Source organism: Corvus cornix, chromosome 3, assembly GCF_000738735.6.
Source record: "Corvus cornix cornix isolate S_Up_H32 chromosome 3, ASM73873v5, whole genome shotgun sequence".
NCBI lineage: Eukaryota > Metazoa > Chordata > Aves > Passeriformes > Corvidae > Corvus > Corvus cornix.
The window spans coordinates 105,442,717-105,459,367 of record NC_047056.1 but is presented as its reverse complement, the minus strand read 5'-3'; the positions used below and the strand labels follow the sequence as shown (position 1 = coordinate 105,459,367).

The 16,651-nt window shown below is 45.1% G+C and overlaps 1 long non-coding RNA gene across 2 annotated transcripts; it reads right to left on the bottom strand.

Moving 5' to 3' along the window:
* Positions 1 to 6,060: 6,060 nt before the first annotated feature.
* LOC120411752 lies at positions 6,061 to 16,091 on the bottom strand. 2 transcript variants are annotated; one of them, XR_005604265.1, is made up of 4 exons: positions 15,834 to 16,091; positions 14,169 to 14,351; positions 10,437 to 10,548; positions 6,061 to 6,388 (listed from the first exon to the last, which is right to left on the bottom strand). It is a non-coding gene; the product is annotated as an uncharacterized LOC120411752 (long non-coding RNA). The 2 variants fall into 2 exon arrangements; XR_005604264.1 differs by lacking the exon at positions 15,834 to 16,091 and adding an exon at positions 15,460 to 15,591.
* Positions 16,092 to 16,651: the final 560 nt, after the last annotated feature.

The following is a 16,651-nucleotide window of genomic DNA, read 5'->3' as shown; positions in this document are numbered from 1 at the left end:
AGGTGTTTTAAGGACCTAAATGTGCAGGTAGGCGTTTGTCAGAATTTGGATGTAAGGGTCACAGGTACATCACCCACCTAAGCACTACAGGAAACTGCACTAGAGCTGAGAAACCCATGAAAGTCACATTACAACCCTAAAATACTGTGGAGAATTTGGAAATCACAGTCTGTGTTTTATTTTATAGGTACTTTTATTTTTACTTTTCTTGCCATTTCCTCGGTATCTCCATCCCATAAGAAGAAGCAAGAATGCGTGAAATAAGGCATTCAAGAGGAGGGGCGTATCAAGTGAAGTATCTCCAGCAAAAAAAAAAAAGGAAATATCAGTATTGTTGTGCAAAGCCTCAATAAGACCTCATTTGGTCATCCTAAAGTAAGGAAAGATGGATTCAAACTGGAGCAAGCTCAGAGAAGAGTAGCTTGAATGGCTGGAAGAACTGGGAGTCTATTAGACATGGAGAAACAAAAATACCTTGGCTCCTTAAACAATCACATGCAAGATTGTGTTGTATAATATGGCTGTTATACAACATGAGAATACATGTGAAACATAGAAAAGATGCTTAAGGAAAAGGAAAATGTTGGTGCAGCAAATTATTTATAAGCTAGCCATGAATAAGGTTAGGCTGGAAATTGGAAAGAAGTTTCTTCCAGAGGAATGTCACTCTCTGAGCCTTTCCCAGAGAAACAAACAGTCCAGTCAGTTCTAAGCTTAAACAGTTTGTGAAAGGGATTATATCATAAGGCCACAAGATTATATCACAGCAAGTCTCTGCCAGTCCTGTTTGCCAACATCCTTATACCCAGATAGAGCTGAGCCAGACAAAAACAGCCTACATGAACGGGGAGCTTGGCACAGGGACCAGACTGTGAAACTTCCTTGTAAAATTGCAATCAGAAACCTCCTTTTGGGAGATCCACTGAAGAAAGCAGAACCATTCAGTAAGTATTTCTGTACTGGCAAGAGAGAGAACAGAGGGTTTCTATGGCTTCCTGGTCCATTAACAGCACAATGGTGAACTTGTCAGAGAATCAGTGGGTCCAGGTAACTTGAACTCTAGAGCCACAGAGGAGTTAGGGGAGGGAGACTTAGTGCACTGATGATACATTGGAAAACCTGGATAGTTCAAGAGGGAAGAAATGGTCCCATGTTAAGGCAGTCACACATGGAAATCAAGATTATTTGCATTACTACAGGCCAGGTATCCCACCACTCTCAGCCAAGGTAATGGGAATAATTCCATTAGCAAGATTTATTTCACAAAGAAGGCACCAATAAGAACATAATTCATGGTTCACTGTCTTATTCAGACTAGTTTCATTTAATTATTGGCGAGACTGAACAGCTGCGTGGTGGTGGTAAACAGGCCTTTTCAGAGCTTGGTGCTCCTGTAGCATTGCTATTATAAAGACCAGCACACACTGCCAGTAAAGCACACATTAATTGGACTGTGAACACTGTCTCAAACAGTGACTGTCAGTGGGGAATCATCTAATGATGAACTGCAGGGATCAGTGTATACTCAATGCTACTCAAAATTTTCTACACTGTTCTGGGAGCAAGTACAAGAAAAGCTGCCGAGATATTGCTGTAGGTGACACAAAGTTTGACAGAATGATAAATAATGATGACGATAAGGCTGTCATCCAGAATCATCTGGAGAGAGAGCTAAATTGAGCCGATTTGAACAACCTGTGTTTTAAATTAGAGAGATGGAAAATGACAGATTTCATAGCAAAGGACGCTGACCATCTGCAGAGTGAGGCTGCCTCTGAAAAGCCGTTACACCAGAAGGATTGAGGGATCCTATCTGTCAAGCAACACAGTATGAACTCCCACGGTGACAGAAAATGATAAAGCAATTTCTGTCTGTACAAGCAAGGAAGTTGTTTAGTAGCAGCAGAGAAGATATTTTGCCTCTCTAATTGTCTAAAGCTGATCCTGAAAAAAATTCTTGCAGATCTGGTGCCCTTTTTAAAGTACTCTGGCAAACTGGAGAAGTTAAGAAAAGTGTCACGGGAATTAGCCGAGCAAAACACTTCTAATGAGAAATACAGACTCAGCCTCCTCAAATTATCAAAAACAAGAGTGATGGGAGTTTGACTACAGTATATGCATTTGTTTTGCAAAACTGAAACCTGAAAAAAAGAAAGGGATAATAAAAGCTATGGCTGCACACTGTAACCAGGTGAATTTTGAGGAAACAAAAGGCACTCTTCTAACAGCACGTGTGCTGCAGTATCAGAAATCATAACCTGTGGTGTGTTCATCCAGTGAGCACTGCACACCTGAGCAGCCACACGTGAGCTGCAGGGCTCTGAGGAGGGGAAGTGTGTGGTTCCATTAAGTTCTAATTCCTTACTGCAGTTTGGAGAGTACTGTTGCTGTGTATAATGGGACAGCAGCTCTCACTGGACTGCTGATGGACAGCACGGGATATCCGTGAGCCATGGCATGCATGAAGCCACTGCGCATATGCCTTTCATACACTCATGAATTGGGCTTATTTCTGTCTGCAAACCGTTGTGGGATGGAAAGAAACAATTTGTGAGTTGGGTCACATAGCAGGACAATGCATAACGATATTAATTGAGCCTGACAGCACAACACTCCAAGTGTTGATGAGTTCAAGCTTTTTTAAGTGCAGGCCAACATCCTCATTACAGCCAGAGCTCGGTGCTGATTGAAATCTGACCTTTTGTGCTCCTGGAGTGCCCGGGGCTGTGGGCATCCCTCCCAGCCACCACACTGGCAGCAGAAACTGTTTAGTCCCATGCTGGTCCAGCCCTTTTATGGGAGGCTTGTGTCAGATCTGCCACTTGTGTGAGTAGCCTCAAAGTAGTCAGGCTGAGAGCAGAGAAGCAGGTATAGGAGAGCCTGGTCTGGCAGCTCTGGAAGGGTTGGCACTGACCCCAGGCTGACAGGATATTGGAGGACACTTGGCTGAAGCCTCTCCAGTGGGTCACCAGCACAGGGAAGGGGATGTCAGCCTGGCTGTGAAACCAGAAAGCTGTGATGGAGGCTGAGCAAAAGCTCCTGGGCAGCATATCTTCCTGTCCTGGGTTGCAGTGTATTCTATTACCATCCACAGGAGCTGCTGAAACCAGGTGGGGCAGTGTTTCCTTGCCTCCTCCCCCCAGACTATCTTTCTGTTAATGGCCCATCATTGTCCTGCCACATGACTCAGAGATAACTCCCTCCAGACCATCTTCTGTTAATGAGCCTAATCAACACCTGGCCTCATGACTCATTACCCCACTGTGAGATGCTCCACCCAGAGGGAGGAACCAAGCATCCCATCGTGGATATAATCTGAGATTCTGAACACCAGAGACAACCTTTCCACTGGATCTCCAGAGGACAGGAGCTACACAGCCACCACTGGACCTTCTGAGGAAGAGCAGACCCTTTTTCTACAGGATCACTGCTTCAGAGGACTGCAGCCACAGCCCTGATTAACAGGGTGTCTGGTTGTAGCCTGACTCTATCAGTTTAACCCAGTGTTTTCTGCCTTTATTTTTGGTTTTTGTTTTTCCTTATTTTATTTCCCTATTAAATTGTTATTCTGACTTGGTGTTTCCCACTAGTTTGTTTTCAAACTAGTACATTTCCCTAGCCTTTGTTTAATTTAACTGTGAGAGGTCTTTTAGGAAACCAGGAGCCTCAAAAGCCCAAAGTAAGCACAGAGAAAGGCACTGATAACATAGGAATTTGATAGATCCCAGTGAGGACATTTTTCCATGGATCATGTGGAGTCTGGATGTGCAAACAGAGCAGTGGGTGAGCCTATGGCTGAGGAGCAGACACCCAGCTCTGAAGCTGCAGGAAAGGCAGGCAGACAGCCTGCAAAATCAAAGACGTGTTGCTGGGCAGTGTGCAGGAGAGAAAACCTGGGAAAAGCTCACATAGTTTGGGAACTGTGATTCAAAGAAAGCCAGTTCTGCATGAAGTTGCTGCTCCTGTCTTCAGGAAAGTAGGACTTTGTACTTTCTTGTGACAAAGCAGCTGTCTAAAAATGTTTGAACTCATCTCCAGCTTTCTCTCTGTAACTGGATTTCTTTTACAAAATCCTGAATTTTAGTGAGCTACTTGGGTTAAAAAGTTCAATTGATGTTTGAGAGTTTGAACTCTGTGTGTGTAAGTTTAGGCACCCCAAATTATGTTTCAGCTTCCAATCGAAGGCAGCAGCTTTCTCTGCAATGTCAGCAGCCTGACTGGAAGAGCACTTTTCTAATGAGGGAAATGCAAAGTATAGCCAGAGAGAATTTAGGAGACAGACCAGAAAAAGACAACTTCAAAATATTGTTGGAAATGAGCTCATTAAATGTGCATGTTTTGATCTCTGCATCCCACACAATTCAAAGCGTCCACTGGCTGCATATCAAGGGCGATGGAAGGATCAATTCCTATCAAGGACCTCAGCAGAAGTACGCAAGGATTTAGGTGCCTTGTTTCACTTGTGGTTTTTTAATCTTCTGCTTATGTGACTGCATTTCATTTTACACTTTGAACCCAAGAGCAAAGGTGCAGTGAGGGACAGATGTTGGGAGACTAAAACACGGACAAGCAGCAGGGCCTAGGATGTCACAGTACGTAAATAGGGGCCATGGAATGTAAACATGGGAGAATGGCAGGGTCACAGGCAGTAAATAGGGGCTGTGCAAGGAGATCCTGTATAAACATGGTATGTCTGGCAGGACATGCTCTGAACACAGGGGTTTGGCAGGAAGACTGAAGGAGTTAGGTCCCTTCTCCTTGGAGAAGAGAAGGCTTAGGGGAAAGCTCATCACAGTGTTCCAGTACTTATGGAGTGGCTGTAAAGAGGATGGAGAGTGTCTCCTCATAGGAGAAACACAGGAGTGTGGCAGGGCCATGAGCTACCCCCACTGAGAGGGTGGGAGAAGGAGGATGTTCATGTATGTGGAAACAGAGCAGGTCAGGACATGAGAAAATAGCAGATCTCTGGAATGGAGAAATTTGGAAAAGCAGGCCCCCTGCTTAGCAGCACAGCAGTACTGCATGGCAAATGTGACAGCACAGGGAGGAGGCTTTGGTCCTCAGATGCTATAAGGGTAAAAAAGGTGGGGAAAGCATCCATTCCTTCTTAAGGATGTGTGTATTACTTGCCATAAAAAGCAGCATGAGACAGTTTGCCTTTCCACAGGGAGAAAGACATTTTGGAGACAAAGTCAATATGGACATAAAGGAGATCCTCTTCTGGAAGAAAGTGTTCTGTGGAGAAAAATGAACTGTTAACTGGTAACTGATACTTTACTGGTTAAACTGGAATCAATCTTATGTGCTTCTGCTTCTGGTCTCATTGTTTCCACTGGATTTCATTGGGCTGAGCGTGGGAATCTCACTTCTGTTACCACACCCATAAAGATGATCCATGCTGAGAAGATGATGTCTTTGCTCCACTCACCGCATTTATGGTGAAGCTGTTCTTGTACCAGCGTTTGTAGAGAGCAATGTGGGAAAAACAAATATGTCACTCTGACAGAGACAAGGGGATTGGATTAAACCAAGTGGGTCAAGACTGGGTAATTAGGAGTTCAGCTAGAGCATCTCAGTTAGTTGGCATGAACCCCCTCCATCCTCTCCTGTCTCATCACATGTGACACAGATCCAAGAGCTCCTTGTATGTGGCTTGTCTGCACTTCATCCATGGAAAACATTGAGTAAGAGGTGATGTGAGCCAGCCTATGCTAAACCAGGTCAAAGCTCTAACGGGGCGCAGAAACCATTATGGTAATTTCCCTGCTCCACCCATGAAGGACTACAGTATATATTTCTATAATAAGAGAAAAAAGTCATTAAATGGGATTCCAGCTGCAGATGTACTTGTTTGTCATAACAGAGGTCATTGACATGTATCTGAATCAAGGAAGATGACTAAGAATTTAAGAAATCTGGGCATGTATTATTTATGGAAAGAGAGGCTCAGCAAGGAGCTGTGTGGCAATTGCTGGGGGCGGAAGGACTCATGGTGTCTGGGTAATACTTTGTGTAACCTGTCTAGGAAGGGAGAAGTCATCTGATTCAAGGAGAAAAGTATACAGATAACTAAAACAACTGCAGGAGGTTGTTGCACGAAGGCTCCCAGGAAGGAATAGAATGGACATTAGGATGCATTTTGGGAAACATGAAAGTTCTGTAAAGCACTGAGCACACACATGGGTCTGAAGTTTCTTTTAAAGGCTGTGTTCACCACAGCTGAGGGCAAAGTCCAGTAAACATATGAGGTATCATCCAAAATCCAGTAAAATGGCATAACCCCCCTCCCCTGCCATGATACACAGAGGCAGCAGAAGTAAGTGCAGACATCCAGGGCATCCAAGTCTGCTCCACCCTCAGCAGCAGGGAGGGGATCCAGGGGTCAGCCCTGAAAAAGAAGAGAAGCTCTGAAACACAAGGACCAGCAAAGGCTTGGAGAGCAAAATATCTCCTGTGTGCCTTGGACAGCAATCCCTGCAAGGGGTAGGTTAACAGCTCTTTTTCCTTCTACACCTTCCGGGCTTTAGGGTAGGACCCCTGTTTTTCAGACCTCTGTTTTCTCTCTTGCTCTTCCAGAGTGACCCCATCTCCCCTGGGTCCTCAGCTCTTCCCTCAGCCTTCAGCCTGCCATTGCCTCAGCCCCTGGCAGGAGTTCAGTGATAATATAAATCCAAATAGAATTTGGTGGATTTAAGCCCAGCCTGCCTATCACTGTGCTTCCCTACAAGCAGACATATCAATGTCATGGGAAAATTGAAAAGAAACTTAAAATACAAACCCATTTGAGGAGAGCTAGTCCAGAACAAGTTTGAATCTGATCATACTTTATGGTTTAAATATAAATACCTTCAAGGGAAAAAAGAAAAGCCAATATACAAAAGAGATAATGTAATGGAAATAATGTTTCCCTGCCCAGGATAGAGCTGCCAGCCTGAGCCCTGGCTGGTGTTCACACAGAGCTACCTCACACCTACTGGGTGAGGATGAGGCCCCACAGCCACATTTTATTGACACATTGATGCAGTGCAAATAAAGTAGGTCTGGAGCTGTGGCTGCTACAGGCAAGAGGGAAGGAAATGAGCCAGCTATGATGTCTTTGTATACTTGCAGACTACAGGAATGTGTTTTGTTGGCCTAATGGTAATCTGGACTTTGAAATCCCGCTCATTCCCATTTCTCTCTCCCATGACACAAAATAATTCTTCAGGACTGTCTCTAACCCCCAAACTCCTTGGAGCTTGTTCTGTGCAATGTTACACCACTGGGGCTCCTCACAGTATTGTGTAATGCGGTGAGATCACAGACGAGCTCAGTCCTTGTGGCTTGCGCTATCTTGCCTGCCTGATGGTTAGCTGCACTTTAAAAACTAAAGAACCATTCCTGTAGGATTACAGCTGTAATTCTTAATAGCAACAGGAAACACAGACATGCAAGTGATCCAGACAAGCAAGAAATCCATTGATGTGGAGAAGTTTTCTGCTTATGTCTATAAGTTCATATGCTGTGGCCACAGTTTGGGAAATTCAGCCTTTATTTGTCTTACTGTGCTTTACAAACACATATGGATGGGTTAATTGTGGAGTCTGGTAGAGGGGCAAGGACAAGAGCAGTGTTTTCAGATGTGATATTTAGCCTCTAAATGTTAAATAGAAACCTGAGCAGTATTCATGGGTTTAACCTCTCAGCAGATGCACCATGATGCTTAGTTTAAAGAGTCTTTGAGAATCAGGAACTACCATCCCATGGTGGGATTTTCCTCTGAAGTGAGTCATTGGCCTTTGTCAAACTCTCATGTTAAAAGGTTATTGACATGTGAGTCACAGAGACCAAGCACTCCAGCTTCCACGAGTTTGCCCTCCTTGAACAGTCAGGGTTTTTTTGCAGCCTTTTTAATTACACAGAGACTCTGAAAAATACAGTCTGAAAATAAGCATGGCATGTTTTGCTGAACTGTATCCTGACCAGGAAGTCTGAGCAACAGAGATGGGACTCAAAGCTGTAGCCTTCGTGACTTATTTAGCTTTCTAACCACAATTAAAATCTCAGTGCATCATCACGTAACAAGTGAGTACACTTGATCAAAAATAAGGTTGTTTGGAAGCTTCAGACAGTGGTCTGATGGTTATCACAGAATCATAGAATTCTAGAATGGTTTGGGTTGACAGGGGCTTTAGAGATCATCCAGTTCCAACACTCCCACCATGGGCAGGAACAACTTCCACTATCCCAGGGTGCTCAAAAACCCATCCAAACTGGCCTTGAGCACTTCCAGGAATGTGGCATCCACAACTTCTCTTGGCAGTCTGTACATATTTTATAGGTATTTGTGTATGTTTTATTCACTAAAATTAAAAGAACTACAGTTTTAAAAGCTTATCATATGGATGTGTGAATACGCTGATGCAGGATGGGAAAAAAGAATACACAGCGTCATCACTAAGTATTATTTAGGTCCCCTGGGGAGTGTAAAATCTGTTCTGACTGAAGGGACAGGAGCACCAGGTTCCCAGCAGCATGCTGGCAGCTTATGGGGTCTTTTGGTCTCCTCCAGGATCAGCATTCACCCATCCTGTTGCTGTTTTCCTGATATCTATTACCTGTTCTTCACTGTTGACTACAAGCAGTTAATGGATAATGAAAATATGTTTTGGGAGAGATTTATACAACCACATTTTATCACTGGGTCATTTTCTGTTGGCTTGTGTGGCTATAAACTGGAGGGAATGGATGCCTTTAAAACAAGCCCTTTGGTCAGAGAGGATGAGCTGTGGTTACAAAATGTTATTCACTGTCTAGAACAGACTGAGAGGAGAAGATTGCAAATACCCAAGATCTTAAACATCTACACTTGGAAGTAAAACAATGACATTCAGTCACTCTAGGCCTGGTGTTGGCATTGGTAACTTGCCCTCAGATCATTCTCTGGGCTGTTTTTCTGCAGCAATGCCATCCCAGGCTGATTATAGACCAACCCCAAGACAGACAGAGGACAGGACTGTGCCTGTGGGTCTAGCCTGAGGGCCACAAAATGAAGATTGACAAGAAAGTAGTTTCCTGTTTGTTTGATTAAATACAACTACAAAATTAAGATAAAACATATCCATAGCCCACTGGAGGTGTGTTGTGACGCACCACTGAATGTTTGTAAAATGATTTGGAAGTGAAAAACGCTGCAACAATGCAAAGCCGTGTTCTTATGAAAGACAGTTGATTGCTTCTTTTATAAGGCCACAAAGTCCAGAAAAGCAGAGTAGAAATCAGCATGTCTCCAGATGTCTGGCAGCAGTCCTATCCCTGGCAGCAGCTGCAGCTCTGACACAACCTGATGCTGCAATCTTCTGGAGAGAAGAAGAAAGCTCTCTAGCACTCAGTGACTTCAGGATGCCCACTGAGTGTTGTTATTTATTCAGAGGGGTACTGCTACACCCCCCAAATCAGGAGTTCAGGTCTGAACTCAGCTGCCATCACAGTGACTGGTGTGGCTTGAGAAAAAACTCACCATCCCTTAATCACCAAATCTGCAGCATTTCTGACTAAAGGCCTGTGAGTGAATGCTTCTTCAAAGAAGCTGGCAATTGGTGTCCAGTGCATTTTGAAAACTGGCAAAACTATACAATGGCAAAACAAGCACTGCTCTTGAATTTTCAGCAGCATTTGTGCTATGAGGATCAATGTTTGTATACATTTGTGAGTCTATTAGGACACAAGAGCATGAAAATCTTACAGGGGCAGGAATACACACAGCACCTGTCAGTAGTTCTCTTGAAGAAGGTTAAATCCTTAATTTTATTGAAAAACCTCTGTAGGATATACTGCCGTGGAGACTGATCACTCCAGAGCACAGTGTGAGCAGTTTATAGCTCTGTACTGAGAAATCTTGCTATGCAATGAGGTGCAAAATATTTTTCAATTCCCTCATTGCCAGTATCGAGTTGCCCACCATATTATTTGAAATATATTTCTTGACTGAAAGGTTATTGCAGGGATCTACTGGAAAAGCAGTGAGCCCCTGTGCACTGCTTGTTTGGCTTCTGAAGGGCTCTTGGTGGGCATCCTACCCAGTTTGCTATCACCTTCTGCTGCACCCCTTCAGCTGTGCTGGGGCAGAAGAGGATGTTTTTATTTTCAGTGGGGATGCTTTCAGTAATGCTGTGGATAAAGGGGTTTTAGTCAGTGGTGTGCTCACCCTCCCCTCCTGGGCAGGGCTGTGCCCTCTGCTCCAGGTGACATGGCTGTTCATGAGACAAAGGACTACACAGCCTGGTGTGAAGTCCTCAGTTTAACCCACAGTAGTGGAGTTATTATGGACAGGCATGGTTCAGCCACTGGGAACAGGAGTCAAGCAGCCTCTGTGCCAGGCCCAGCTCTGTTACCCTGTGGGACCAGCAGACCACAGGAAAAGGTACAGGGCAAAGAGTATAAAAGTCATCACCTACCCAAAGCCCTTCCCTTTACCGTAAATGCTGATTTAAATGCAGTTGCTGATTTAAACTTGCATTTCAGGATCATCACCAACTTGTGCAGAACAAAATGCCTTCCCTTCCCATCCTGTAAGCAAGAAGCAAAATGACTTTTTAGGAAAGCTGTGTAATTCCTGCCTGAAATTAAAGTGCAGATTCTTTTTGGTTCCTCCAAGCTATTTTTTTACAGTTTCTTAAGCCACAGATGAGAAAAAAGCACAACAAAAATCCAATTAAGGAAAAGCCTTGGGAAAGAGAAAGTGCTTGTTGTTTAAACGTGAGCTGCAAAGGTAGCTAGGAAAGGTGGGTTAAATGCAGAGCCTAAATATCCAGCAGCCATAATTGTTATCTGAGCCTCTGCACCATTAGTGATGCAGCAATACTGGTTTGGGTTTTCCCCTCCACTCTCCAGGTTCACATGTGAGCAGGTCTCCACAAGCTCCTCACTTACTGGTCTGATGAAAAATTGGTTTGAAAAATAAAACTCTGTTAGAAAAAGAAAGTGTGTGAACAGGCAAAGTAACGATCTTGGAGCTCTAGAAAAAAAATCCTGGCTCCAAATTATTCTACATGGGGAAAATTCATCAGGTGCCAAGAGGAAAAAAAAACAAAACTGAGAGCCTTGTTTTGATTTCCATCCATTCCAGCTGATCACTTGTCTCCAGGCTGAGTGTATCTTTTTAAAGAGAGCTTCTTATTCAGTGAGCCACAAGCAGTGACTGCAGGGAGAAGGCACAGCCTTGTTTTATGTAGGATGTTTCAGCTGCCAATGAAAAGATCTTCCTTCCCTGAATGTTGTAAAACCTACACCACCAAACTGTGCCATAAGTGATGTGCTTTGCAACAGGATTTCCTTGTACTCCACTAAACACAGACAACCTGAGACCCACTTACCTCACTCACCCATGGAAAAGGAAATGGGATGAAGAATTAGAAGAAGGAACAAGACAACAAATGCAAACACATTTGTCATTCGTTCCTCACCTGACTTTTGTACAGGCCCTTTCTCCTCTGTCTTTCTCTCCCTTTGACCTGTATGTTTAAAATCACTCTGGAGGGCTTCTGCCTTTTTCAGTTTGCTGGCCTTGGTGGAAGGAAAAATTCAGCTTTATTAATTTAAGCTATCTGGCAAAAGGCTTATTTTCTCAGATGGCTGCACAGATGCAAAAGGCCACAGACTGAACAGTGCTAATCCACTAGGTAAAATGAAGACAGAGTTTTATGGGCAAGAAGGAGTTTTTTGCAGAGTGACAGAATCTGCAGCTAGAAAAGACCAGAAGAAAATAAATCAACTCCCTCTACGGATTAAATTCTCCCAGTGGCACAAAAAGGGAGCACAGCTGTACTAAGGTCCTGGGCGTATATTTGGTTAATTAGATATTTTTCCTCCTTCCCAACCAGGATAGCTTTGTTTTATGTCTGCACCTCTCTCCGGTTTAGCCAGTCCCAACATGATGGAAATGCTTGTTCCATGCTGCTCAAAGGCACAGGGATTCCTGTCTTTGGCAGGGAAAACAGGGAAAGCTGTGTGTGTAAACATACATATACACATATATATCACCTCTTCTGGAAGCTATGAGCACTGACAGCTCCTAGTTCAAACTGAAGTAGCTCAGGTATATGCAGGGATCTGTTTGTATGTATTATTCAAGTAAGTATGTGTGTAGATAAATACAAAAAAATGCACAAATGGCTGCATACTCCAAACAATATATTTCCATATGAACTCATTTATCTTGAGAGGCAGGCAAGGAGCAGTTTCTGGAGCAGCTTTCTGCTGGAAAGACTGAGAGTGATCTCCCTTTGGTCATTTAATGAGTGGTGGGGTCAGATTGAGATCTCTGAGGCTTTCAACACTTAGTCTTCTTTCTCCAACTTATTTGTCTTTCTTTCTCATATTATGCAAGAGATGAGACGCTCTGATAAAATCTCTTCTTGTGGGAGAACATGACTCAGTTTTCACAAGTGGGTACCCCATGAAACAGAGCCATCATCCCCTTGCAAGTCTTCATATAACCAAAATAATATCAGAAGTGGAGGCAGGAGAGAAGCAGGGTCAGAGGAGTGAAGTGGAGGAGGAAGTCATAAACTTCCTTCTGTATTATTTGCACCCAGCTCCTACAGCTTCTGAATCACAACTATGTGAACAAATAACTCACAGTCATCTGCAGGAGATCACCACAATTGTAATAATCACCCTTTTTACTCCAGAATTTTCAAGGTTCAAGTATTAGTGGCACAATATATTTGTACACATCCAACTTACACCTCTATTACGGTGGGGGGGTGTCTCATTCCTCTAATCTCATTCAGCTGTAGAACTTCTATTGAATGTGTCTGGGAAGAAAATCTAATGGAATAAACCAGATCTATATCCACCAAGGGAGACAAAAACTCAAAAATTCATTGTTTCCTCAGACCCAAGAGTAGATATACCTAATTCAACCACAAATTGCTGGGCTGAGCAGGGTTCATGGCACAGCCAGGAAGAATAATTCCTTCCCGTGCAGGAATTACCATGTTAAACTCCCTGACCTGGGTTACACAGGAGGTCAGATTAGATTATCACTGTCCAAAATTCTGCTCCCAGAAACCAACTTCCAGTGCCCATCTGGCTGCAATCCCAGGTAAACATGAGGAAAGGAAAAAAGCAAGCATGTGGTCAGGGTATCTCATTTCTGTGTGCTGTGGTGGAGGGCTCTCACTGCTGTCGGTAAGAAGGCAGCAGACCTTCCTGAAAACAAGAAAAACTTTAACAGATGCCAGGGGGGAAATTTTAGGGTCATCAGTGGCCAACATAGAGCCCTCCCAGCATGGCCTTGTGTGCATGCAGGCAGTCCCTGCTGCTGATTCAGGGCTCCCAGATGCCCTGAAATTGGTAAAATACAGAGAAACTCCCCTGTGGCACAGTGAGTCGCAGAGGTACAAACCATTGCAAAGGGCAATGCTGCCAGTTTGTTCCATCCATTCCAGGACTCTCCTCTGGGCCATTGCATCCCTGCTGGAGAAAGGGATGCCACCTTGCCCTATGCAGCCACTCAATAACCACTTCTGCCCATACGAGCCCCAGTGAGAGACCAAACAAATTCTGCTGCCTGTCTTCTCTCCACTGCAGCAGCCAGCCCGCAGAACACAGACCTGGAATGGTGTATTCTCATGCCATGGATAGCCACAGTCATGCCAGCCCCATACATCTGAAGGCCACAATATCACTGGGGAGGAAGCAGCTCTCTCCAGTCAGCCTAAGCAGCAGACCTTTATTTCTCAGAGTTGCATGAACATTTCTCAGTAGCTGCTCACCTGCCAACAGAGGCAGCAGAGCCTGTTTCCCTGGTTTGTTGGTGCTCACTTCCAGCTCACACTTATCCCTAAAGCTCCGGGATCCCTTTTTAGCACCTCCTGTGTGAAATGCTTAGGCAGATGGTACCAGCAAGGCTTAAGCTTTCTTTTGAGGTGCCATGAAATCACCTGCCCATCCCTGATTACCAAACACTGGCCTCCATCCACTTGTCCTTTCCCCACCCCTGGGCGGCTGGTGAGCCCAGAGCTGGTCTGTGACTAACGGCAGCATGAGCAAGCGAGGAGGCCATCGGCCATCTAAATCAGCTGAATCAGAAGGACCAGCGGAAAGGAAAAAGAAAAGCTGTGTGAACAAGCACTAACCGCTTACAAGCTGCAGCATGAACATCAGGCACATTAGTGACTCACGGGTGAAATGCGTGACAGCGACTTCGGTGAGTGCTGGGAAGGGCTTCGCGCTTGGGCGGTGGGAGCGGAGGGTGTGCGGTGGAGACACAGCCCGGCCAGCCAAGTGTTTCCCACGCACATTCCTCTACTCCATGCACTATGAAATTCGGTCAGAAGATAAAGCATGGAAGCAGAAAGAAATTCCTAGGAGGAAAGCGAAACAGAAAAACAAAACAGCATGGTAATTTCTTGCTTGTGAAGAGCGGTATTTCCATGTGCGGGCTTGCTCCACCCGCAATTTTACATGTGTACAGTGATTTCTGATACATGCCTCTGGTAAGAAGCTTGATCTGTCTCAGGAAAATCCCTTTCTTGTTAATTTATTATTTGATATATATGTAAAAGAGCATACAATATAGCCTCAATCTACAGAGACTCATGCCTTCAGGGCTGTGGGTAAAGGAAAGAGTACACAAGAGATAAAGCACAGAGCAAACTAAGCTAACAGCTGAGCACCCTGGGTTCAGAGCAGCCCCTGGTGTTATTTTTGTCATGATTACCAGCACTGTGGTAGCATCCACAGCAGTGCATGGTGCTGTAGTTACACACAGCAGGTACCTGCCAGTGAGCATCCCCTCAGCAGTGCGACCCTGATGCTGGACAAACAGAAAAAAATCCACCCTGAGGATTTTCAGGGTAACGGGAGACAGACCCTTCAGTGGTGCTGAACTGGGTAAATTTTGAACTGGAAATATTCAAGGTTAGGTTGAATTGGGCTTTCAGCAAGCTGCTGTAGTGAAAGGTGTCCCTGCCCATGGCAAGACACCTGGAATTGAATGATCTTTAAGGTTCCTCCCAACCCAAACAGTTCTGTGATTCTATGGTTCTAGAAGTCCCTCTATGAGTCCCTGCATCTGAACCCTTTGCAGCAGAAGAGCATTTCTGAAGGAGTGCTGCCTGTCTAAGGGCCCATACGCTCCAGACCTCACCTCAGAAGGCATCCATGCATGATGGGTAAATAGGTGAAAAAAACCCTACTCTGTAATGAGGAAGCTATTGTTTCAAGCAGTGACCTCACAGCCTGCTGTGTGCTCCCCGTGGAATTTCAGTCAGCTGCACTGACATGCAGGAACCTGCCAGGACACCGACCCCACACCCAGCCCCGGGGTGCTCCATGCCCTGTAACAGCGGAGCAGAGCTCGAGGACGAGCCAAACTGAGATTACAAAAGAGACCTGAGGTGCAAAGAAACCCCAAAATACTACAGCAGCATGGCAAATAGTGGCCCAGAGTGCCCCAGCCAAATCACTCACTAGGTGTTGATGCAGCCAAAAAGCACTGGAGGCAGCAGCCTGGAAGAGCCCCCCAGCCCAGCTCCTGCAGGGGAGGCTCAGTCCCTGTCTCAGCATTCCGGAGCAGGCCCTGCTGCCAGTGCCGGCACACGGGGTGAGCTCTCCATGCAGCCAGCTGTGATTGCAACACAATGACTTGCAGTGTATTAAATTAAGCAAGCAGTTAAATCATTTTCCAGATCAGGTCCTAACATGAGACAAGATGCAAAGACAGTTTAATAGAGGAAGTGAAGGGGGCGGAGGAGAAAGGGAGGAGCACTCCAGACGTGCTGTAAAATAAACCTACAGCGCACCCATTTTGATGGCTACCGATCTGGGTGTTTTTTCAGACATACCTGATAATGGGAGGTAAATGCCAGAAGCCCAGGGATAGTGAGAGCCCCACCACAAGCCCACAGGATGACCCATCTCCTGTGTGGTTCACACACATGTGCAGCCTCTGTTCCCCTCAGTGCATGGTGTGCAGCAGTGCCTCGCGGTTGCAGGGCTCCACGGGTTTTGTGTTGTGTGGGCACAACCCAACCCGAAAGCCCAAGTGTGCAGGGCTATGTTGATGGCAGAGACTGCCAAGGCAAGTCCATGGTGCCGGCGGCTCCCTGTTCTCCTTGCTGCCTGCCTGCAAAATTTTCCAGCAGTTCAGCACATCTTTCGTTGTTTACTCTGCTGACCTTTGTACAAAAAGCAACCTCTGTCTTTTGCAGTGAAGAGGATATTTGCAAAGAGCTGACAGGTATTCACTGGCTCCTGGAGCAACTTTGCGTGCTAACAGAGTGTTAAACAGCCTTGGGCATCCCTTGTGCCTGTGAGTGACTGGCTCCAAGTAATCTTGTTGTGGATGTGTGAGTTTTAGTTCTCACTATCTCATGTGAGAGATGCCCTGGAGGGGCTGTAGGACGTGCAACACCCTTTCACAGACCCTTTTGTTAGGTATTAATGAGTTACCATGACCGTGGCTTCCAGGTCTCCATTCAATTCACACCGGTTCCTCTCAGGCAGTCTAATTTGTACACCTCCACCACTATTAGAGCAGCTGGCCACTTCTCTATCACAAATATACACTTCTTTTTATAGCAAAGAGATCGAGCCTACTTCCATCCTAGTATGAAATGAAAAGTACCCACTGTTCTCCTTTTCTCAGTCTTGCCTCTGGCCT